Raw genomic sequence first — 24,555 nt, 5'->3', positions numbered from 1 at the left:
AAAAGCCTGTGGAGGAGGTTCTTCCATTTGTGTCCACAAATATATTCGCCTACTAACCAAAATTTCAATAAAAATGAAATCTGATAGATAAATAAATGAAAGAAGATTAACCTTTTTTATCTGCTTTCCCTCTACCTCTTTTAACAACTGTGTTGTCACTATTATTCTGCTTAATACTGCCAAATTGCAGCTCCCCCATAATAGGAAATTAGAAGATTTTAGAAGGGTGCTCCTGAATTGAAGCATTTTCTGTTTCATCTGCTTACTCATCCTCTTCCATTGTAAATTATCTCCCTCCACACACACACAATCTCACAACCCCCTGTCTAAGTTCGATAATGTTATCATTAGCAGGGAGGGGAACGAGATGGGGAAAACTGAGTAATTACCATCCTTTATTAAATTATGCTGCATTAATTAGTTGACTGGGTAGTTCAGGGATTGCGTCTGCTCATATCAGAATGGTTATTTTCAGTTCAAAATAGCATCTGTTTCATAGCTTTAGAGCAAAAACAACAAAAATTGATAGTGTATGGATTATGTCACAAAAAGAGAGGTGCTGCATTCATGTCTCCCTGCCACTTGCAAGACAGAAATAAAGAGCAGACGTCACCTGCCACAATTTCTGAAGGACCACAGAGGCTGAAATAAAATTTTCAATTGAATTTAATAGCAAATGTAATATTTCTCATACATTTTGAGGGCAGGGGAGATTAATTTGGTTTCTAAAGACTGTTTATTTTGCTTTTTGTGATATGTCCAAGCTTATTTTGCTTGTTCTAACAGAGAAAAAGATGGCCTTGGCTGATCCTAGTATCAATTTGCAATCCATCAAAACACTGACCATTTTTATTTCTGCTGGAAATAAATTGAAGTATATTCCTTGTCCTAAGAAGCAGAGAATTCTTGTATATTAAAAACACCACCACGGGTTTCCTTTGGTTTTGTAGTGTCTAAGCCTGAATCTACAATTGGACATAATTGGTTCAAATGTGACAGAGACCTGGAAGTGAATCCTTTTGCTTTGGTTTCACAATATCAGTAAATATCCAATGCAACACTAGGTGTTTAAAGAAGGTGAGAAACCTCCTGATGCATTAAAAACAAAATATTTGTTTTTTCTTCTAAAATACCAACATGGGAAAATGCCTTTAAGTCACAAAAGGATTCTTAAAACCAGATTTTATTCAAATAAAAGAGGAAAACTGACGTACTTTCAGCAATATTGCATCATTTTTCAGGTAAAGAAACAGAATCTCTTTGACTGTTACTACATGATTTGCTGTTCACAAAAACTGTAATGTATACACTATATATATATATGTACACACACACATATATAACTATGCATATATATGGAACACACATATATATGTGTATATATATATATTTATATATACATATATATACATATATATAAAAGGTTACATAGTAAAACATGTTAATATATGTTTATTGCAGAATAAAGTAATGGAAATTAATAAGGAAGAGTCAAGAAATCAGAAGCAGAATGTACATCTTCCCCAGAGATGACCTAAAGAACATGGTACCTCCCTCTCAGTCACAAAAACTTTCCAGGAACAGCTCCCGCCCTCCAGGCAGCAGAGGTGACAAGACTATCCAGTTACCCAATGAAAACATCTGTAAGTTTTCCTGATTTATTCTGACTCCTTTAAAAAGATAGCCTATGACCTTGCAGCTGCTTAAAATCAGTTTCTAGGAGGATCTTATAAAAAGATTGCAAATTACTCTCTCTTCAGATTTTGGTTTTCTACTGTCAGCATCAGCATACACAATTGACAAAATGTAGTACTGTTTCCCCTCTAAACATCTGGGCAAGGAAATGGCTCTAGCAACAAAAAGTAAAAAATATTTTGCTGTTCTTTGAAAGGTTTGTTCTTGTAAAAAATTGAAAATTAACTCATAACTTCCTTTATTTCTATAGATTTTGAATATTTTAGATCAACAAGCTGCTTTGATGTTTTCTCAGCCTCTTCCCTGCCCATCCCCTGACTCTAAAGAGAAATTTTAAATACAGAATAGAGCTTATAGGTTGTGTTAGTCCACCTTGAGCTTGTTTCTTTCAGACAGTTTCTTTCACAGAAACAAAACCTCTAAGGAAAACTCCCTGTGCTGCAGCTTCAAGGTGGGGCCCTCATTATTAACAAGTCCTCGTTATTGTTGGAGGCCCCATCACCCCTCACACAACCCCTATTAAGGAATTTGAATGCTGCCTCTGGCTCTTCCTTTTACATGCTAGTCAGCTTTCCATTTAGCCAGGAAAAATAAAAGGAGTGAGAAATATGCAGAAATTCTGTAAGTTGTTTGCATTCCCCTGAAATATTTCTTTAGCTGAAGGGGATCAAATCAATGAAATATAATGAAACCATATGCTCATTATTTCAAAATGGAGCAGCTGCTTCAGGGAGTATTGAAAAGATTTATAAATTCTACCAGCACTGCTCATTAAATCTAGGTATCTACATACCTGTCTTCCTCAACAAAACACCTCAATAGAAAAATCACCCCTGTGGAGTTCAAACTGATGTTCATCTTGGCATTCTTCCCTGTATCCTTCCAGGGCAGAGAAGACAATATGCTGAGCTGATGTTGCTGGAGAAGTGGAAAAAATCATCTATGTGGAAAAAGCTATCAAGCGTGGGTACACTTTGGAAGATCTGTAAGAGGGATATGTGTTGGCAAAGACTGATTTTGCCTGGTATGGACCATATGTGCATTTAATTGAGTTTGCAAGTTTCCAGGCAGAATGCCAAATGGACAGTCTACCATCTGATAAGAGTGATGAAGTTTTCCCCCTCTTGTTCTCTCAAAAGCTTTGGGTTCATACAGACTTCAAAAAGTAAAAATAATCTGTCCTTCTCTGAGACTGATACTGAGATATGTGTGTCATAAAAAAAAAATGTATATTAGCGAAGTCCAAAATATTGGATTTACTTAGAGGTTTTAACTTCAACTGTAATACTGAACCTTGAATAAAAATATGTAAATTAACAAGTGTGCCCCTCCAGCAGTATTATCTTAGTCAAAATTGCCCCCGTGGTTTTCTCTTCTAAGAACAGGGAAGTAATTGAAGTGACTCATTTCAAGTCATAACATCCAGGTGCTGGAATAGGCTCAGGGAAAGAGAATTAAGAGACACTGCAAAACCAAAGCAGTCTGAAGGGCTGTGTTTGAACAGATGCTGCCAGCTGATTTCCAAATCTTAATATGGCCTGGGAACACCTCTTTCCAGGCACTACATCATGTCTGCTCTGTTGAACACAGAGGTCAGCAGCCAGTCACAGAGCTGGATGCCTGGTTGTCTCTGCAGTTACTGCCCTGATGTTTGGCTCCTTAGGGAGGTCACCAGAACCTGTCAGTGGGAATGATCCTTGTGGCATTTTTCCCCTTCTGGTCAGTGCAAACCTGATGCACTGCCAAGATCATGCCAAGATCTGAAGCAACTAATCAGTCTCCTGAAGACTACTCAAAATTCTTCATGACTAAAACAATAAGTTCCCCATAAGGGAAATGGCATAATATCTTCCAGGAGACAGACCATATGATTCTGCAACAAACTTGATTTGAGGGTTTGCTTATTCACAATAAAGGTAATATAAGGACTGATGTACTTTGTGCAGTGATAGTCGCATTCTCAACATTTAGGCGGTTGTTCAAAAAACTTTTTCAGGAGGTCCTTAGAGCAAGGTAACGCAAGAATTCTCAAATGAAGTAGGAGGTGATCACCATGCTAGGCATTTTCAGTGTTCCATTCTGCCTCCAAGGAGAGCTCTCTTTTATTAATAAGGTGCAAATTTGGCTATTTGGATGGCTGTAAAGTCTGAAGTTTGCTGAAAATAATCTTTCTCAATGACAGATAAAATTTCAACCATAATCAAAATTACCTGAAAATGCTAGAAATGAAACGGTAGTAAGGGATGTTAGGCCCAGACTATCAAGTCGTCTGAAGAAACTAGCAAACAGCAAGCCGTGAATAATGACCAGAGCTTAGATTTTCAAAATACGTATTTCACATCTCAGCCAGCAGAGAAAATAAAGAGCTGATGCACTGTACCAAGCATCAAAGATAACCACAAAGCTGAATTATCCTGAAGTTGCCATTATCCCGAAGTTAAGCTGTATGTCGGTGCAAACCTCTTTTAATATTCTAGATCGATTCTGTCACCCAGCAAAAGAATTGTACGAGAGAATTTTGAAGTTGAGAATTTCCTCCTTGACTGCTTTCATACTTCCCCCAATGCTATGTGAAACAGTCACTCAAAGCATCTTGGCTGTCTCTGCTATAACAGTAGTAAGCACCACTGCAATAAATAGCCTTGCTACTTGCAGCTACAAGGATAATATGAGGAACACAAAGAAATCTAAATTAGTCTAAAATTTTTTACCTTCTTGTCTTTTTATTAAGTTATCATTAGGTATTTTTTTCCTGGATCACATGGGAGTCATAACTTTAATAGAAGGGACAGACTTGTGTTTGTAGTGAACACTAGCAAATTTAATGTGGTTATGAAAAGAAAAATGCACTTCTAAGGAGAAACAGTAGTGTGGCTACATTTCATTAAGCTCTTCTCACCAAGCATTAATTAGCCTCTGGCAGCAGTATGGGGGGCACAAATGCAGACATGCTTTCTTGCTTCTTAAATAAAATAAGTATATTCACAACAAATTTGTTATTTTTTTCACAGACATTTCTGCTAGTTTTGGTTTCTATAGCACTGTCTGAGATGGTTGAAAATCTTATGAACCTTTAGACATGATCAAATTAATTTTCAGTATAAGTGATGCTCAAATAGATTTCTGCTCTTAAAGAAGAAAAATATATCTTGTTCTTCTCTAATTTTTATGACAGAAATAAACAGCAGTACAACTTCAATTGAGGTCAGTCTCTGACATAGACTTGTCATAGTTTTTCCTATTAATTAGCACAGTAACTGGGAAATTATAATGAATACCCCAAATGGTATTTAAAGAGCAAAAATACCAACAACATATTTTTTGTATCATCTGCTCAAAAAAAACCCAAAACAAACAAAACAAGAAATGGGGCGCTTAATTATCTGGTCTGAGTCAAACTACTTATAATTTCAAAGCAATACAGAAAAATAGTGCCTTTTTCTCCAAAAAAGAGGACACAAAATGCTTCATGTGGCTGGGTTACTTACAGATGAGCCCAAAAGCCCAAAATCTTAGTCTGGCATGAACCCTCTTAGTAATTGTCATTGGGAAAGAGACAACAAAAAAGCAAATGGAATGTAAAGTTCGTCTTTATTATCTCTCCCATGCCCTACACTTGTGTAGGTATTTCTCTGAGGGTTTTGATTGGCAGTAGTAGCAGCTGTCAGCCAGAAGCTGTGCATGAAGGAAAAGGGGTTTGAGAATACAACAGGAGATTACAAGAACCTCAGCAATATTTCATACTGATTATTCAACTCAGTGAATATTTAGGTGGTTTGTGGTGACCATCAATACATATTTGAAATGCATTCAATGAAGGTAAAATGTGCATTATTCAATAGGTCTGTGCATACTTTATCTTGCTTAGCCCAGAAAGATATCACAGAAATATAAAAATATTATTCTATGATAAAAAATATATTGGATCTCATTTTAGCCATGCTTACATTTAAGGAAATCATTGGCCATGTTGTCATTCATTAGTTAATTTCAAACACACACTGTGAATACCTAAGAATTAAAAGCTTCTAACTAATTTTTCTAAGTAAAAAGTCTTTATTGCTTTATTTTTGGAGAGAGTTTATATTTAGCAGGCTTCATTTTCTTAGTTGATCTTTCATTTCTGTAGAACATCTGTCCTATGTTTTGGAGAAAAATATAAATTTGAATCCCTAAAAAATTTATCATTCCTAAAAAAGATTCAGCCATTGAAAACAGGTAAAATTAATAGATTATTATGGATTGAGGTTAAGAAAAGAGGTCCTGCTGATAGAAGTCTGATATCAAAACTTTATGACTTTATGTTGAAATTTGCTTTCTGGAGGAAGACCCCTTCTCAAGTTTCCTCCCAAAATTTACCCTAAACCAGGACACAGTTATAAATTAGGGTCCTTTGAAACCACATTAACTTTGCATATAAAAGCTTAGAAGCACCACTGAAACCTAAGATTATTGAGAAGGAATAGGATTTAAACAAGAACAGAACAGTGAGCCTGAAATTTGTGAATTGTTGAAAATAAGGAATTGTTATTTGTTCAAAATATTTCCTTTTCTTCCTTCTATTTTATCACAACATTTCTGTCTGGGATCATACAATGTCAAAGTTGGTTTGCTATAATTTATCTTGGAAGTGTTGAATAATTCTTAAAAATAACTTTCTCCACCCTTCCCTCCTTCCTTCAGGCTGTACCTCCTCCTCCCAGAGGCACAGGGAGAAAGGGATGGGGGTTGTCTCAGTCAGCTTAGTATGAAAGAACTTTCCAACACTGTGCATCATAACTACATGGGTTTCTTTGAGAAAAATATACATAGAAAATAAATGGAACCTCAGAAAATACAGATCATGTAAGCTAGAATGTGTTCTGAACAATTCTTTCATTACAGATATATATACACAGAAATACATTATCTTTCAAATCTTTAAGTGCATTGGACACCGAATTTATGAAATGAACATGTCAGTGACATAGAACATTGTGCCAGGGAATGGATCAATAAAGAAGAAAAATAAGAAAGCTTCAATTATTGTCAGACCTCTTAATGCTTTTAGATTTTAGTTTTTGATTCTCTTTGAAGACCTGATTGAGTTTTAGGCTATTTATTTTATGAAATATTATATAATCCTAGTACATAATGGTGTGAAAATTGGGAAAATAAGTGAAGGAAAGTAGATAAGTAGATTTCTTTTTTTCTTCACTTCTGCTATTTCACTGCTCTTTCTCTATTGCAATGAAAATGTTGGACAGTTTTAACAATGTTTTCATGGCCTATTCATAACTTAGCAACAACATTTGTTTAGGAGTCTATAGATATTTTTAAAATGCATACTTTGAATTTTATACTAAAAGTTGAAGAGCAAGGGAACATATGGTCGGAGTTTTATGAGACTTTAGGCTGTTAACTCTTGAAATTGCATACAGAATTTCATTGTGCACAGAAAAACTTACTAAACAGTTAAAATGTGCAGGCAATGAATATCTGTAATGTCCCTTGATATACAACAGAATGGCAAAAGAGAAACTATATGCCAGCCTTTAAGTTGTTTATAGATTTTTAGAGCCAGATTTATTTGGAATCTTGGTTTAAATGGAATTGAAAAGTCAACTAGCTGCTAGTGGTCCTACCACCACTCTGAAAGCTTTAGGATTTTTTGGTATTGTTTTGCTGGTATTTTTTTTTTAATTTCTGGCTTGGGAATACAAAGTGTCAGAGCAGCAGATTACATCAGGATCCAAGAACTCTGGGTATTCATGCACACTGTCTGTGTGATCATGGCCAAATAGTTTAATTTTTTTTCCATATAAAACAAGACAACGGTGTTTTCTTACTGTAGAGTGATGCTGTGAGCTGATTTTACTGCACAGTAATGAGGGATAACATTGATTCTTTACTGGTGAAAAATGTTTTCCTGGAGTATCTTAATTATGTAAGACATATATTTCTTCATAAGCAAGTATTGAATACTTAAAGAAAGTTAAGTAGAAAATATTTATAGATTTTTTTTCTCATACAGCCTGCATTTGCCACAATGTTATTGCCATTTTTATTCTGATTATTACTTCTGTCAACTCAGTTTCTACTATGAACAGTAGCAATTTTAAGACAAAATCATCCCGTTAATTGGCTGCACAATTTGGACACAACATTTCTGTTTAAAAGGTGTTGTGACCTTTCATCTCTCTGTAGTAAATGCATTGTTTTTTTATGATTTATTGTGATTTGTTGCTGAAGAAGACAATTGTCAAGAGCAACTATCATTTAAACTGCTTAATTGAATGAAAACCAAACAAATTTTCATTCTAAGAGCTAAAGTAGTTATAGTTTTTGGTTTCCTTTTGAGTCCTTTTAGGGCAAGAAAGAAAATGAAGAGGGATGAGTTTTGCTAATGAATATTTACACAGCTAGGAAAATTATCTGTACTGAAAGCAACCAGAAGCTGTAAAACAGCAATCCTGTTGCTCTGTAGTAACAAATTCTGCTCACTTAGAACAGGTGCAGTTATTCTGGAGCAGTAAAACCACTTATAAACAGGGCATCTCAGCCTTCAAATCCACATTTCATTTCAGCTCATAAGTGTTTCTTAGACCAGTTATTTCCTTTTGTAAAACCCATAATCTAATTCCTTTCCTTGATAGTTTTTCTTTTTTTTCATGATCTGTTCTTCCTTCCATGTCTTTGCATCATCATTGCTCACATCAGCTAGCTGATTCTCTGGCACAATTACTAGAACACATCCTTTGGATGTCAACATCTCTCAGCAGCTTTATGAAACAATAAACTAAATAAACTGGCTGTGGTTTTTTCACTATTTTTTTCCTAATTTCACTACAGTATGCAGTAGAGCAAAAAGATAAACAGCCATTTATATACACTTTCCAGATATAGAATTTTTGCCATCATCTTTTGCATTAAGAAAAATTTTATTAAGGTAAAAAAATCATGTGTATTTTTTAGAAAAGGATTTCCAGTGTTCAAGGCAGACCACAGCAGAGGACTTACTAGGGATTACCTTTTTCTGTTGTTTAAATGAATGTTACAGTTTACATAAAAAACTGTGACACAACATGCAATCATTATCCTCTTATAGAAGGGAATCATGTGACATATGAAGTCATACCAAAAAAGAATTAAAAGGTACAATAGTAAATTTGCCCAATATATTATTTTTTAAAGTATCACTGAATATAGCTGACTGAAAACTATTTCACTTAATTCATTGAATTGACAAACTTCTCTTGCACGGATTGAGAAACAGTGAACCAAACACTGCATGAATTGAACAGTCAGGGAATATACCACAGCATGATAACAGACTAAAAGACCAAATAAATCCTTGCTTTAAAAAAATACTAACTTGAGAGAAAAATTCAAGAATATTTCTATTTCCATATTCTTCAAACTCAAGAATGGTCTGGTCCAGGTGCAACAACCTGATCAGCCAAATTGTTATTAGACTGATGAGGGCAGGGATGTCATGACCACTTTCAGGTCTTTTTTCCCATGGGTTCTACACCACAGGAAAGAAACCACAATGTGTGTACAGTATGGAGAACAGGCAGTGGACAAGAGCAAAGGCTGTACTGAATGTATCTGATCAATGAAAGGTGGTGGCAACAATTGCATAGATGCCTACATCATGTTGCCCTGTCCTGTTCTGATCACTCCTGTCAGGGAGCATTTTGGCAGGCACAGAAACTTTCTTCCAGCCCATCTATTCAGAATTCCTTCCCAAGCACAGAGTGAGGAAGAAAGGCAAGAGTGGGGAACAGATGTGAAGGTCATGTTCAGTCCTGCACCAGAGTCACAGTGTAGATATGTTTCTGTATCTGACTAAGATATTGCTAGATCTAAAATTAAGGTAAAAAGATGCTAAAGCAATTTTTGGAAAGGGGAAAAAAAACCCTGAATATTCTGAGAAGGGAAAGTCAAACTACTTAGTTTAACTTTCTGTCACGAATCATTTGCATGAATTAATGCCAAAAATATACTTCTGATTTTATAAACCCAGCACCATTTCCTGTAATTTGCTTAGCTTTGTATCATGATAGAACAGAGGGAAAAGGGACTAACCCTTGCTAGATTTTATCTGTTTCTCTATCTGTTATGCATAAAGAAAGAACTACACAAACACCACAGCTATCTGCAATTGCAAAAGTCACCTGGGAGCTGGAACTGTTGGAGAAGAGCCAAAGGATGGTACAGTGAAAAACCAAAAGAATTGAAGAGGAGAATGAAACAGGTTACTTAGCATGGTCCTTTCTTCTGCCTTTTTCAGGAAGAAAAATGTCAACATAAATCACACTCTTGGGCTTCTTAATAATTTCCTTGAGTGGTTTACATCATTCAAATGTATTATGCAAGAAAAAAAGAAAAGATAGTATTTTACAACATGAGGATATATTCTAGGTTAATTTTGTCCAGAAAAATAATCTAGGTATTTGTAACTAAAACCAACTTGGAAATTAAAGCAACACGTGGTAAACTGATAAACATAGAATTTGGAGATTAATTTGAAAAGTGTACTGGTATTCTGAAACAAAATTTTACTGGAGATCCAACAGTGGACTCCTGCCATTACCTTTCCAAAAGCAAGTGCTACATACTCCACTTTGTGTTAAAAATTATAGCTTAGTCATAAAAAAATAATTAAAATTTTCATTTTTCAGGGTAAGACAATAAGATTAGCTTTAAACTGATTAGAGACATTTAATTACAAAATTCTGAAGACTGGAAAAGGCCTAGCAAAAGGAAACTAGGATTTTAAACCAATGACCATGACTAATAAATAAGATAGGTCTTTGTGGCCTCTTTGAAACCCTTCAAAAAGTGTGGCAATATTTTTTAATGATTTCCTGTGCAAGAAATTATGATCCTGGTATAAATTTTCCATATTAAGGAGAATTCATCAAAGAAGGGTTTACACTGACTGGTAATATGGCTTACCCTAAAACTTCTAAAGGAGTTATGTGAACTTTAGCCCTGAACCTATGGAATAGATTCATTCACAAAACTAGATATACAGACTGGATTTCATCTATCCTGCAACTGACAAGGAGGTGGAACATACTTGGTACTTTCTGGGCTGGCAGGAGGAAGTTGGAATAGGACAGAGTCTGATCATAATCAGCCAGTGTGCCAGCAAAGTATGAGTGTTGCAGAAGTAGCATCTGCTTCTGCTTTAGTATGCTGAACCTTACTGTCTCACCATTAGGCTTGATAAATTCTTGTTGCTTACCTTAGCTATGGGGTGGATTTATCCAGAAATCAGGAGAAAACAAATGGCAAATAGTTCAAATAAGGTATCCAGAAAAACAAATTATTTTTGCATCATAGGAACATATTTCCATGTATCTGGAGTGGAGCCCAGTTGAAAGCAAACAGAAGCAGAGTAATTCTGTAGTGAATGACTCACTGGCACAGAAGGGACCTACCAAACATTTGTCAAACTAATGCTGAGAAGAGGAAATTAAAAGAGAAAGGCAAGCAGAAGTGATACACTGATAGGAACACTGAAATAATTTGAATATTCTACCCTAATACATGAGACAGTGAAAACTATATCTGATGAGTTAAATGACCTGTGCTTTTCTTTCTGGGTTGCTGCTTTTAGACACCAGCTTGTTGGGGCCACCTGAATGGATAGACCTGTCTGTGGATAGGGTCCACAACAGCACTAAGCGTGACTTGTTTCCAAGGCCAAGAATTTGTGCCATATTTCCAGGTGGGAGCCAAGAGCCAACTCAGGGGGTGAAAAACATGGCAGGTGTGCCTTTCTGTATTCATTGTTGCACAGCTGCTGAAGTTTGATGGAAAACATGTTTGATAGTATTTGCCATTTTAAAATTGACCAGATGAAGACAGCAGGAAAGTCTGTAACTTTTGCTTCACCCCTCATACAGTACCTGCCACATCTACCACTTTCTCTATGAGAAATGCTCTTACAAACATGTTTGAAGGATGATGATGCCTTTGTAAAAATAAAGTTCATATTTCTCAGAATATATTAAATAGAATTAGTTGGCTTTGTAGTATTAATTTTGTAAGAAGAACTTAAAAACATGTGAATTGCATTTTTACATGGTTTGGGCCTACACCAAAGATCATACAAGGAGATTAAGAAAAGCTGCAGTCAAAGGAAGGGTCCTTGTCAGTATGGAGAATATTGCTGTCAGACCCTAGCTATTAAAAAAGAGTAAAGGAACACAGGCTTTGATGGATCTAAAAATTCTGAGTGGATATAATTCTGTAAACTATGCTGTGAAATAGGTCTCTCTGGGCACAATGATAAAATTAAAAAATTCTGTTCCCTTTTTAGACTAAATGAGAGGATGGTTTTCTCTTTTTTTTTTTTCCTTTTCTCTTTTTTGAGAACAGGTTACATCTGTCTTCCCCATCATCCTCTCCTTGTGTGCCTGTTTGAAAGCTAGTTAAGAATTTCATTCTTAAGTATTTACATTTCCAATATCCTTGAATATGTTTATGCAGTCATCTTGCATAGTTTTTTTTTTTTAATGCTAGAAATACTTAAAATAAATTAGCTATTGTTTAGGATGACTACAGTGGTGGCAAAAGAGACAACCAAATTATCCTTCCTACTATACCTTGAAAATTAAGTATAATATGTAGAATTATACTATAATAGAAACAAGAGCTATATTCAAGACCTATACTGCTTTATTATATGCAAAAGTAAAAATGGCTTTATACTCTATTTAATGTACACATTGTAGACATTCTAATAATAATTTGAACAGTTGGAATCATTAAGAGTATGAACATCAGGATGTGAAAAACATATCTGTAACAAACAAGTATTAATTTCCAGTGAAATAAACTATATGAAAGAGACCTGAGTTAAGATCCAAGTTTGAGCTGCTTCAAATGTTTGAGCTCACCTCCAATTATAGTTTTACACAGAAGACACTCAGCAAGTCAATATTGTTTTCAAGAGGAGAGCAATACAAAGTAGATTGTGTTGCTATTTACTTCAGAAATTACCATTCTGTGTCTTGACATATACATATCTATGTATATTACACAAAGGGAACCACATTTAGAAGGCTAACATTGTCATTATCCAAAATAAGAAAACAAGACATGTTTTCCTAATCTGAATTTTTAATGCTTTTTAAAGAATCAAAATAAAGTATGATATGTGCATAATTTTTAATTTAGACACTAATCAATTTTATATATTTTAGCTGTCTTAAAGGTTCAGAATTAAGTATGATATATGTAATTTTTTTTCCTTTGGACACTAAGTTATTTTATATTATTCTTTAGCTGTCTGAAAGAAGTCATACACTGAAAAACAACACCCAAAAATATTTCTGTGTGCTTTTTGCGTAGAGAAACAGACAGATAGAAGCTAGACCACCTTTATTATTTTGCTTTCTTGCAATTTTAACAAGTCATATACATAATTTCTATTGGTTTTTAAAAAAAAAATAAAAAAGAGGAAAGGAAGGTCAGGGCATTGTGTCAGTTTGTACGCATTCTTTATGAGAAAAATACTCAAAGGAATAATGCCAGATTCAAAATGTGATTTACCATCCAAAATCAGGCATTTACTCTCCCCAGCAGATCCCAAAGAGATTCCTGGTGTCTTAGGAAAACATCAAAAACAGAGAGGGGACCTAGTGGCATGCAATCATCAGCAGCTGTCACTGAACACTGCTCAACAAAAAAGTCAAAGTCATTGACCCTCATTCTCTCCCTCAAATACATGGAAAAAATTCTCCTTATCCTGGGGGTAAAAGCATAACCTTTCATCAAGGGCAGTGGGGGTCTTACATTTGCAACCCAGTTTTTAGTCAGACTTCTGCCTTCTGTGGCTTTTACACCAAGGCTCATTGTCTCATGGTTGCTTCGCAGTGGTGTTCATTTCCTCCTCCACCTGCTGCCATGGTGTGCTGCCTTGGAAAGACAGGTACATAGGAGCAGGAGAAGGATCATGACTTTTAGCCTTGTATGTTTCCTTTTTTGGGATATGGTGATATTTTTCAGTATTTTTTTGGATACATGTAGCTCTGATGCCAGTCTAACTAGTGAAATTCAGCATTTTCTCTTTGCTTTCAACAAAAGCCCCTCTTTCACAGGTAGTTTCCAGCCTAACAGGGCAATTCACAATGAGGTCAAAGGAGGAATGTGAATTCAGGTAGCCTGGACAAAAGCATATTCCTCCCTCTGTGCAGTGTCCTCTCATGACATTTTACAAGGGCAAATTGCAATACGACAAGAGAAAATTATTTTAAGCTAAAAGAGGAAATATTTAGATTAAATGTTAGGAAAAAATATTTACTGTAAGGGTGATGAGTCAATGGAACATGTTATACAGAGAAGTTGGGGATGATATTTAGGGTCCTTTCCAACTCAGACGATTCTATGATTCTATGTTGAAGTGCATAAGGCATTCCCTGAGAGCAGCTACTAGATTAAAACTCACTAAACAAAACTGTGGAGAGCCCTAAATGACTGGACAACTTGTTGATAATCTCCTGAATACTTCAAAGTCCTGCATGTGAAAAGAAAATCTTTCATGGACCTGTGACACCTCCAAGGCTAAGCAGAAGTTAACCACCATTTTTCATTCCTGTGGCTTTTATTTTAGGAACCTAGTCTTAGTTAAGTCTGCTTTAGCTACTAAATCCTATCCAAAAGTTTATTACAAGCTACTAGAACTGTCAGGAAACAAGGACAAAATCAAGAGTGTTGGTCCAACGACAGACATATTTACAGTTTGCACTGACCTCATAAGCATGCAGGTTTAAAAATATTCAAGTTATTATAGCAGAGTATAAAAGCTGTACTCAAGCAGGTCGATCTCACTGTATTTCTCAAGGTGAAACAAAAAATGAAATTGCCAACAAACATATCAGAGTTAGTGATTAAGTGGCTCTTTATGCACACTTGGGAACACTGGGAGAGACAGTTCTGATGGGAAAGACATGATTACTTCTGATTACTTTGCACTGTCCCATTACAGTAGTCCGATACCAGATTTCAGCAGAAAAATAATCACCATAAATATGTGAAGCGTATATCATGCAACCATCATAAGTATGCACAGTTACAATGAAACTGAATTACATATAAAAAAATTACACATGTAAGGGATGTCCCTTTGAAACTTCCTTCGTTTATGTTACAGATGTAACAGTCTTCAGAGTTCAGACATTTAAAAGGATGATCTATTGGAAGGGGGAAAAAAATCCTTGTGTGAGGCTTTTAAAAATTAAATTGCATTTTATCACGTTTTAAAATACCAAAAGATGCTGCACACTGTTTATCACAATGGGTTAATAAATTTGATATCAGAACAGGTATGGAGAAGATCTCTTTTCTTACTATCTTTACGTTGGGAATGTGAAAAGATGGGCTTCTTCAAATTATATGTGAAACAGGCAAACCCTACAGAATTATTCCTTTCTGTATTGTTATATTTCTGTACTCACTGCCTGCATAGGTTGAAAATGCATGGGTATGTACATGCAGTCAGTCCATAGAATCAGCGAGTAATATTTTGTAAAGCACTATGATATGTTGGGACAATAAAAAGGATCATTAGGATAAATAAATATTTGAGAATTGAAAAGTATGTCCAGAGCTCTAGCACTCATAAGACAAATAAGGAAGGGACAAGAATGTGTGACCAAGAATTTTACAAGTACAGTCTGTGCAACTATCATTTAGCAAACATTCATTACCATTATTAATAATGTGACATAAATGGGAAACAGCAGACTTAATCCATATACTTGGCAGATATATGAAACTGCAGATGGTACTTTAAGTGGGATGGGGGGAATACCCAGCAGACATCAACACTGTCTGGCCATAGATCTGGCATTTATATAAATGAGACAAAATCTGGACCTAGCAAAGGCCTCATATGTATACACTTGTGTACAATTATTTTTGTGTCTGCTAGGCAGATCGTAATTCTGGCTATGACATCCTTTTCCTCTCATCTGGGAAATGTTCCAGCCATGTTCAAACTGGGGCTGTGGTAACATAGCCACATAAAACCCTGCTCGAGAAGTGATTACTGTAGAAGTTTGCCACAGGTCCCGCTGAAACATGTGCTCCCTGTGACACCAAGGAACAACGTGGTCCTTGCTTGTTTATTGAAGTACACAGTATATATCTGCAATATATCACACTAAACCAATAGGACTTCCTATGTGGTATAAGTGTTTTATGTTCCTAAATAAGCATTTTTTCAGAGCACTTTGTTAATGGATACAGGTGTACTCTGCAGTCATCCGTAAGCTGACATCCACACAATGCAACCCATATAACTCTAAATTTATTCTACCTCACATAAGACCTTATTTTATTCTATGTTGTTTAAAAGAAAGAAGAAAATTTAGAAATATGTGTGATCCTTTCTACCGGTTATATAATCTCATACTGCTGAACACCAGAAGATATGACAATAAGGGATTATTTTTATTTCTAAGGCACATTCAGATGAACATACCTAAGTTACTTGTATGAATGATGTTCCGCTTTGGAGAAAGGGCTATATTAATAACTTTATAAAATTCAGACAGTTCTGAATCCCGAGGACCCCTTTTTCATTTCTTGGAAAAGGACTATTTCTTGACTTTGATTGTATGCACTAAAAAAACCCTCTACAATGTGAAAGTTTCATAGGTACATAATGTAAATAGATACAAGGTAACATCCTGGAAAAAAGCATGGCAATTGGTAATAAAAATACACTAATTCCTATACTTCACGTGGTAATGGATTTTCTTTGATCTTAATACTTCTTCACCATTAGAGTGTCCTTCAGGACAATCAGAAAGCAGCCCAATAGTTTTCACTTCTGAAATGAAAAAGGATCAAAAGAAATATAGGAGACAATAATGGCTTTTCTGAAGAGTCTCTCTTCTCATTCTGTGTAGGCTGTTTGTTTGCATAAATTCAGGAAAAGACTACAACTACCTAGACTGCTCTAGTGAGGTTTATATGTACCACAGACTATATAATACAGTGTCTCATAGAATTGAGTGTTCCAGCTTGATATATGAAAAATGGTTATGCATGTTACATGTCTTCAGCAAACATAATAAGGAAGGAGATACTACTAACATGAAAACAAGACTAAATGAAAATTATTTCTCTATAGTCATAGATGTGGTATAAAGCAAACAATAGAAGTACAGTTTCATTATATCCTTCGAATACCACAAATATTCAATTAATTGGTACTTGGAACTTAGAATATTCAAAATATTCCCTACACATTCTCCAGATTTATGGAATTAAACCTTACTCAGCTCCCTCAATTAAGATTCAGCCTGCATAACATTTTATTTCTCTAGCATAGTTACTTGCTATCTGATGTCTGCCTTTGAAACAAAAAATTCAACCCATTTTGAAAAGCCTGCCCAAGTGAAGGTCATGACATTCCTGCTTTCTGCAGTGTATTCATGATCTCAATATATAATGGAAGAAACATTATGTCTGTTTCAAACAGTACTGGAAGAGACTGCTGCAGAGTATTTACAGAATACCAGAAAATATGTTTCTGGGTAATAAAAATTAATAACATCATTTCAACCCTTTTACTCATTATTGAAAAATGCATGAAATATACAAACTTCTTACAAAAAAGTTTTGGAAAGAGAAAAATTTATATTTGATCATTACAATGGAATTCCTTAATGGGCATTTTGATATTGCAATTTAATCATAAATAAAAGGAGGAAAAATCTGGACACCTGAAAGTAGTGAAACAAATAATATCATAAGTAACTCATATTCTTCAAAAGCAAAGTTGCAGACTGGTATAAATGTGTCTTTCACGTTTGTGTACAAGGCTGTCGTGGGTTTAAAGCATTAGCTAAAAAAATATTAACTCGAAAACTTACTTATTTCTTGCTGTGAGATATGGATGAGAACAAGAGCAAAACAGGTTTAAAACTTAAAAGGAACAAGGAGAATAAAGAAAGTTTATTAACAAAACTACAAGAATAAAGAACCAGAATAAAACTTCCAGAACTCTTTTTTCCCCACTACTCAACCATTCTCTTGTTCCCATTCTCTTGTTCACATGACAACATAGAGACAAAAAACTTTGGTGGTTAAAAGAGTCTCAACTTTGCTATAGACTCTTCATCAGTCTTTGTAGAGAAAAAGAAATTCTCTTCTGCTAATCTATGGAGTTTTTCATAAGAAAACCATTTTCCTATGGTTTTCTATTTTTCTGATGTCAGCTGCCCAGAAAATTCTGTCATCAGTTCTCTCCTCCTATTTCACATCACTCTGAAATATGTCATAAGTCCAGGGATGTCATTTTTAAGGATGAGTTATTCAAAGGCAGAAGTTCTCTTCATCTGTCTCTGTGAGCATTTCTGGAAACAGAAGTTTTCTCTTTGCTTCTTAAGGGCTACAAATTTTCAATAACTCTCACTTTTTTGTTTCTGTTTCAGCATCTCATAGGATCACAACTCCTTCACCATTTGCTTAAATCTACACTTTGAAATACTCTATTCCTCCCCAGAATATTTTTTCATGAATTAAAGGAGTTTTTTCAGAACACTATTGTCCATCTCTATAGTTTTAGCAAAAGAATATTTCAGCTTATTAAACCATCTCTTTATTTCTCTACCTTATCTGAAGCTTAATTCTTTTCTTCACTGTCTTTGATAGTTTACATTGTCTCTTTACCTGTTAATCACTCTCTCTTTCCTTTTTCCCGGAAAAAGGATTAAATCTGCAAATTTCATCTGGGTAGTAAAAGGGTTAAAGTCTTGCTCCAGCTGCAGGTGTTCATGCTGTCAGGTTTCAGCTCAGTGGCGCTTAGAGCTTGGAAGCCTCTTGGAGAAAGCTTCAGCCACTCTGGAGGCTTCCCGGGAGGCTGCAGCAGAGCCCGGCCCAGCCTGGGCCTAGGGCAAGCCCCGCAGGCCCCATCTCCCGGCCGGAGCCGCGGCAGGCCCAGCCCAGCCCCTGCCCCACAGGGCTGCATGGCCTGAGGAGGTAATAGGAAGCCAGCTAAAGCTCTGTTACCTTCCACAGCCAGAAAACAAAGAGACAAAGAAAGTCTCGGACTTAGGTCTTAAGGTGGTGTTGACAGGTTGATCTCAGTTTTCAATGGCCAAAACCATTGTCAATTCTCAGAGACGGCCAGCCATTGGCTAGGAGAAAAACTTCCATCAGCCTCCACCAACCTTCCTTCTTTAGGTGTTTCTCTTTGTTTTCTCTAAATGCCAATTCAACACAGAGGCCAGGCACTCTCCAACACTAATCACACACCTCTGGAAAGCATCTCAGGAGTATGTGAAACAATTCTGTAGAACGCCATGTGGAATGGGAGTGGACAAGTTAAGGTTTTAAACCTTTAAAAAAAACAATGTAGGGACTGCAGAGAACTGAGACCAGACATATTTAATGTTGACATAACCTAATGTTTAGCATTTAAGTTAAAGAGGTCCTCTTTGAGACTTATGTCTGGAAGAAACTTCTTCACCATCCTTGATCATCAAAGGCTTGTTTGTTTAACCTTAGCATATTATTCATGTGCAGTTTGTATATGGATTATATAATTTGGAAAAGGACTATGAAAAGATGCAATATAAATGTATTGTGTTTATTTTGATTATCACTGTAGCTAACATACATTACACAATTATGATAATCGAATGCCTTTTCAGCCTCAAACAATGCATAATGAAATGAAACGTTTTTTATTTGTAAAATTTTGACTTCTTTGATTAATGATTGCAAAGCATATCTGTAAATATAAAATAAATCTTCCTTTATTTTACAACACATTGTAAAATTTGAAAATTTTTGTACTTCACTGATTATCACAGCTTTCACAGTGAAAGCTCCACCACTGGCTCCTGGATAAAAAACTGATTCCCAAACATGTCATTGCGGATCTATTTAGGTAGAGGAATTAGTAAACAAGGGATTGAATTGTCAACTAAAAAAGAACAGTAAATATAATTTTATCTTTTGGCTGTAATTATATTGAGAAAAGATATTTTATTTTCAATTATTTGATAAAAATGTGAACATATAGCACTTTTGTTCATTTCTTCCACTTTTACAGTGAAATAAGGTTCGCATTTATAATATTAGAGGGCTTTTTTTCAACTGAAAATATTAAAATGTTAGTGATTTTAAGGACAGTAACAACAAAGTGGAAATTATAACTAATATCAGGAAAAGAGAACTGTAAAATGTTTATTCATAAGATATATGATTAAAAAAGGAGGGCACATGCATTCTCCTATACTCACGTCATTCAAATAACCTTGAAGTGACTGTAGAGAAGGTGAGAGAAAGGCACCCCATCTCACCTAACCTCTGCTGAGAGGCAAAAACAAATGGAGACAGACAAGCAGGTACTTCCAGACTCAAACTCTGGCTGAACTTCTCCCTAAAAGAGCACAGAGTGGAGGGAAGCATTGAAAAGTTTAGATGAGATATTTGACTTTAGGGCAGCTAAAATTTAGTTATATGATGTTGGTCTTATGCAATGATACTGCTATTTGTCTTGAAGCTGTTTGCTCTGGGTTTCTTTGAATTAATGACAGGACGATGTTAGAGTTTTATATGGAAAGCACTGAAAAACATTAAAAATATGATGCATGTATTCAGGTAGAACCTACATTTGTGCTTAATATGTACTGATTTCTTTTCCTTTCACTGACTTTTCATGTCCTTTTCAGCAGTTAAATCAATACATCAAGATATATTTTCAAAAAAAGATTCAAAAAGAGTATATTTCCATCAACAAGGCATTACTTCTGAGAATTTTCATGGATAATCTGTGTTATACAAATTAATAAAATAAACATTATCCTTTTACTGCCCAGAATCAGGCTTAAAAGAAAGCCAAGTCCCATAAGTGGACCATCACAGTGGAAATGGCGCTGGAAGTTAATTGACTAAATGAAGCTAATTGACTAAACCAGCTGCCAGTCTAAGTCGCTCTAAGGGTTTAGGGATTTTTCTTTTTTTCACTTGAGAACAGTCATTATTATTATTAATCTTTCACAGAAAAGCACACTACTGTTTGAATAACCAAATAATTCCTACTTTAAGGACTCGTGGCCACATCAAATGGTACATTATCCTAGTGACACCGTGAGGTACAAGTACTAAGCAACCTGGCACTTCAGCAATAACGGGAAGTCTAGTCACTCTCTTGGTACTCAGATGAAGACTGAGAAGACTTTTTAAACAAGAAGTAAAGGAACTGTACCACCCTCAGAATGCATCATCATATTGGATCCACTCAACCTGGAATCTTGTGTATTTTGAAATTCTACAGCATAAATCTGTAGACAAAAATATGAGTGACACAGCTGTGGGACATAAAAATCAAGCTGTCGAGAAAGGCTTATGCATTTGAATTTTTTCCTGACATAATATTTTAAAATTGTAGTAAACATTTTTTAGATACCATGAAACTGTATTATTAGCTGTTTTATGAGAGATAACCAAGGTTTTTCTTTTTCTCATCTCTTTTCTGGATGCAATTAACAAACCAACATCACATTAAGGGTATCCAGGGAACATAATTCTGTACTACAAACACTGCAATGCCTTAAGATAAAACAAATAAATTATTTGACTTGTCATCAAAGACTTTGTTTTCAGCTGAGTTAAAACAGAAATAAGGTTTTAAATTTTCATCTAAACCTCATAATCCAGTTACTTTTAAAAATGAAAAAAAAATAAAATAAACCTCTCAAGATAAGTCTAGTTCACTCTTTCCAATTTCTAGAGACTTGGAATTCCAACTCACCTCTTATAAAATATTGAAAAATAAATATAAAAATAGTTTTCTCTAACTAATAAATAGTGATAGGCTGTCCATGGTGAGGGGGTTGTAACAGCATAATCTTTGAAGTCCTTTTCAACCCAGGCCATTCAGTGATTCTATATTCTGTGACCTTGTAAAACTGTTCTGGACACAGAACAAGTACCAAGCTGTGACTGAGAATCATAGTTTTTGCAAAGGAGCTGCAACTGGGACCTAAAATGTGTGGAATCATAGGATTCACACAAGGTTAGATATGAATCTTCAACAAAATCAACCAACACTGTTCTTTTTTTCCCCTGGTATTCCACTGTAGTTGAGCCTAATTTGTGTAGTTTTGTAATCTTTGTGAATAAGTGCAGGGAGACCGCAGAATTAACAGTTTGGTGAGTATAAAAGAGTCTTACTCAATTTTTATTGCATTATATCCAAGCAGCACGTTAGTTGTTTGAAAGATCTTTAACAAAAAGTAAATGGTATTTAACTATTTTGTGGTAAGACACAACCCAGAACGACTTTGTTTAGAAGTATTGGTGACAGCAAATTAGTACTGAAGTTTTACTGCTACTGTGTTTTCAAGGGACTGATTCTACTAAACATTTTCTATATAAATTTTAAATCAACACAGTTGAGACCTGTGTCTTTGACATGAACATAGTTAATATCATATGGAGATAATTTATTATGAAAATCATGATACTTCAACAAACATCATGACCCAAGAAACCTTGTTAAATAAAGTGGTTTTTTTAGAATGCCAATTTAGTTGTGCAGTGCATTGTCATCAGTTGAAATTAATCATAGTAAAACATGTTTTTCACTTAGGAAATTATTAAAAATTACTTGAATATGTGACAGGAGGAATGACTTTTTAAGTCAAATGATATAAACATTGAAAAATGGTAAAGAGCCCACCAGAAAGGTAGGTCTTACATGACTTCTATTTGTTTGGAAAAAGGAAGTATCAAACTGAGGTTGATGCCATAGGCAACTCTTCAAAAATATTTACTTACAGATAAATATGTTCCCAAAAATTTCATATGAAAAATTGTCCTGTTTTGGAAATTAGAGATTAATTAAGCTAAATAATAGAAACACTTATCAAAAAAAAAAAGCTTTGTAAGTTTTGAGTGGCTTTCTTCTTTTAAAAAATAGCATCCCAAATCCACATTTGGATTTTTCTGGAGAATTTGTTAAAATGTAAATTTTGTTTGTATATGGAAGCACCAAAATCTTGTGACTCATCTAAAACTACTAACATCAGAAGTATTGCAAACGAGTTTCCATACTTATTTTTCTAGTCCTCATACTCAGCAAGATTAGATGCTCTCATATGATTTTGCCCCTAGCCAAGAAATAATCTTCTACAGCTAAGGGTCATTCCTGGTTCAGCGTATACATTATCAGGCTTGGAAATGGGAATTAAATTAAAGGTGGGATTCAGAGGAACACTGAGTCAGACATTTTCTTCTGTCATTAAATAATTATTGCACTTTTGTATTCTTCTCTCACCAATGGATATAGTTTAGCACTGGAGCTCATGTTATTTTCACTATACTAGCCTGAAAATTCCACTGCTCCCATTCTTGGATTTTTCTGCTTTGGCTGAGGATTTGTTGTCATTTGTTAAAAACCTAATTTATTTCAAACCCTATGGGATAGATTATTTTTTCTTTTTTTCAAATGTATTTCAGGCCTTGAGTCATTTGGTTGACTCAGCCTCTGTCATGGCTTCTTAGTCTGTGGCCAAAAGTTCATAGCCTTCAGGCTGCTTAGCTGCATTTCAGTGCCAAAAAAGGGCAGTCTGATTCAGAGAGGGCATAAGGGGAAAAGAGAAGCAAAAATTAATGCCAGAAGTAGAAAAGACCTGAAAGGACAGATTAAATCAGTGCCAAAATGTTGACAGTGTCAGTGCACTATGAAGACAGGAATGGTGGAGACTGCCCATGGGCCAGGCAGGGTGAACCTCAACAGCCAGGGCTAGTTCCATGATCTCTGGGACCTCAGCCAGAAAGGTCCTGCCCTGCCTGCCCTCACCTGGGGCCATTACCCCAAGATTATTTTTATAACATAGATCTGACAATTTTTTTACTATTATTATTTTTAAAGAAACTGAGACAATTGGAAATGCTCTCAAAGGACCTGTTCAAAGTTAAAAGGTTTCACAGTAAGGGCAAGATTAATTTCAAAATGTCAGTCTCCTAAAAAGTTTGTGTTAAATTTAAGGTCACCCTCATTCCATGTATAGCCCCTGATACAGGCTATACTTTAAATACTTTACTGTTCTGGTTTGTTGTCCTATAACAAGGATTTCTCTCCAAGTTGTCAACGTGGAGAGGTTATTTTAGACTACAGAAGGAACTTAAAGGCACACCTTAAGCAGACTGCAAACTCTAAGATAGTTAGATAAATTCCTTCTCCCAGGACAGAACTTGCCATTGTCAGTTTGCAGTGGTTGAACTCTCTGGGCATAGGTGTAGCTCTGCTCTTTTCCCAAGCAGCTAATCTAAAATATCTAGTTTATCAAAGAGATCACCTGACTGTCTTTAAAAAAGTGTCAGCAAATACGAACAAAGAATGGTATGGGGTACCAAGGCCCTTTCTGACACTGGGCATTGTGATCAAGCAGTTTTCAAAGCAGTTAAGTTCTTTGAAATTATGAGCCATAATTTCATCCCTTTACTGTGACATAATTTATCCCAGAGGCAAACAAAACCCCTCAGAATACAGAGGAAAAAAGTGTATAAATCATACTTAAGGGTGGAGTTCCAACAACTAAGAAATAATTGCAATCTTCAATTATCATTTCTTCAAAGAAATATCAAGCTTCATAACTATGTATATAAAAAATAAGCCTACATTGTATAAATACAGCCTCTGGATATCTTACATGATATCCTAAACTCAACACCATTAGGAGAGTTAAGAAACATATGCATTTTAAAAATGATAAAATATATACGTCTCATTTATTAAAAATGACAAACTTTGCTCTAGAAAGCAATAATGAGATTATTTTTAACCATGTGTGTAATTCCAGTTGAATGGTATTCCTCATGCTCCTGATGAAATTA

General features: G+C 35.2%; 2 long non-coding RNA genes across 2 annotated transcripts in view; one reads left to right on the top strand and one right to left on the bottom strand.

The window, feature by feature from the left end:
• Positions 1–20,043, bottom strand: part of LOC111932286 (uncharacterized) — an 80,988-nt gene extending 60,945 nt beyond the window's left edge. The window contains exon 1 of the long non-coding RNA XR_015285575.1: positions 19,953–20,043. This is a non-coding gene — a long non-coding RNA (uncharacterized LOC111932286). The remainder of the gene's footprint in view (positions 1–19,952) is intronic.
• LOC147653637 (uncharacterized) overlaps positions 1–24,555 on the top strand; it is a 689,274-nt gene that overhangs the window by 480,003 nt on the left and 184,716 nt on the right. The window lies entirely within an intron of this gene.

The sequence above is a fragment of the Cyanistes caeruleus genome, chromosome 4 (assembly GCF_971803275.1).
Source record: "Cyanistes caeruleus chromosome 4, bCyaCae1.hap1.1, whole genome shotgun sequence".
NCBI lineage: Eukaryota > Metazoa > Chordata > Aves > Passeriformes > Paridae > Cyanistes > Cyanistes caeruleus.
This window is presented reverse-complemented; position numbering and strand designations above follow the sequence as displayed.